The sequence below is a fragment of the Sciurus carolinensis genome, chromosome 10, assembly GCF_902686445.1.
Source record: "Sciurus carolinensis chromosome 10, mSciCar1.2, whole genome shotgun sequence".
Taxonomy (NCBI): Eukaryota; Metazoa; Chordata; class Mammalia; order Rodentia; family Sciuridae; genus Sciurus; species Sciurus carolinensis.
The window spans coordinates 89,695,978-89,697,715 of record NC_062222.1 but is presented as its reverse complement, the minus strand read 5'-3'; the positions used below and the strand labels follow the sequence as shown (position 1 = coordinate 89,697,715).

General features: G+C 38.1%; 1 pseudogene; it reads right to left on the bottom strand.

Annotated features, from left to right (window-relative positions):
* Window positions 1-746: 746 nt before the first annotated feature.
* LOC124994282 (GTPase NRas-like) lies at window positions 747-1,440 on the bottom strand (annotated as a pseudogene).
* Between the last annotated feature and the right edge of the window lie 298 nt (window positions 1,441-1,738).

The following is a 1,738-nucleotide window of genomic DNA, read 5'->3' as shown; positions in this document are numbered from 1 at the left end:
AATTATTCATAATTGCTTCCAGTTTTATTTTTCCCCAAGGGAAAGCTCAAAATAGGCCTCTGGAAAACCATCTTCACATACATAAGAAATGGCATCTGCTATCATATAGGTATATCTTTCCTTCAAAAGTAGATGGGTCAACAATATTAATTTTCCTGTATAATGGTTTTTGAGACATCTATTCCAGTGAAGTATTATAAAGAAGGTCTACAAATCACTTCTAGGAAGAAGGCACTTTGTTGTGAAAGGTGGATTTAATTTTATGAAAGTTGAGAAGACTATGATAGACTAAAGTCAGCATTCGCGTTTGTATTTATGAATATGGTGCAGATGGGAGTTTATAAACTATAGCTGATAACACTAAAAATAAACCAATCTGCAATGTTAATTATATTCTTCGCAAGATTGCAATTTATGACATTTCTCCAAAAGCTAACATAGGTCTAGGTTCAATAGTAAAAAGAAAAAAAAAAGAAAAAGAAAAAGAGAAAGAAAAAATTACCAGCAGTTGCTACTTTAGAGCTCGAGAAACTGTTTTCAACAGAATTTCATGTCTAGTTTGGTTCTATTTCAGAGCATGAATTGACTTTCAGATGAAAAACTTGGCTGGTGGGTGTGTTTGTTTCTATAGGGGAGAACCCAGGGTGGAAAACTATTGGGGAATAACAAGAGATGCATTTCTCTGGTCAGACAAGCAAGTGAGGAGGTGGTTATTCTGAGAAGTTCTCAAGCAAAGACTGTTGTGTTCATCTACTGAGAGTTGGGGAAGTAGCAGGAGTTTCTCTGAGATGAAGAGAGTAACAGGCATACTTCTCCTCCAGTGCAGCTTGAAAGTGGCTCTTTTTTGATGATAGAACTTTGTAAATATCTTGGTACATCACCACACATGGCAAACCCATACAACCTTGAGTCCCATCATCACTACTGTTGAGTTGTTTCATTTGGTACTGGCGTATTTCTTCTACAAGTGTGTAAAAGCATCTTCAACACCCTGTCTGGTCTTGGCTGAGGTTTCAATGAACGGTATCCCTTAACTCTTGGCCAGTTCATGCCTTGTTTTGTGTCAACTGTTCTCGTTGGCAAATCACACTTGTTTCCTACCAGCACCATAGGTACATCATCTAAGTCTTTTAGTCACTTAATCTGCTCCCTGTAGAGATTGATATCTGCAAATTATTTGCTATTGTTGATGGCAAATACACAGAGGAAGGCTTCGCCTGTCCTCATATACTGGTCTCTCATGGCACTGTACTCCTCTTGTCCAGCTGTATCCAGTATGTCCAATAGACAGGTTTCACCATCTATTACCACCTGTTTTAGGTAAGAATCCTCTATGGTAGGATCATATTCATACACAAAATGGCTCTGGATTAGCTGAATTGTCAGTGTGCTTTTACCCACACCACCTGCTTCAACCACCACCAGTTTGTACTCGGCCATTTCACACCAGCAAGAACCTCAAGCTCTGCTGTCCCCATTTCGAAAGGATTTAGGGCCTCCACCAGGAAAAATGCTGGAGACCCCAGAACCACCATTAATAGCTCCCAACAGGGAGCAGCACTTCCCTGTCAACACTTATTCTTGCATAATTTATCTTGAATTTTGTTTAGTTGCTGTATATTTCATTCATTGGTATATATTGTGTGTTAAATGAAAAGACCACAATATATGTATCCATTTTATAGTAGATGGAAATTTTAAGTTGTTTTAAGTTAAAGGCTATCAAGTATAATACTTC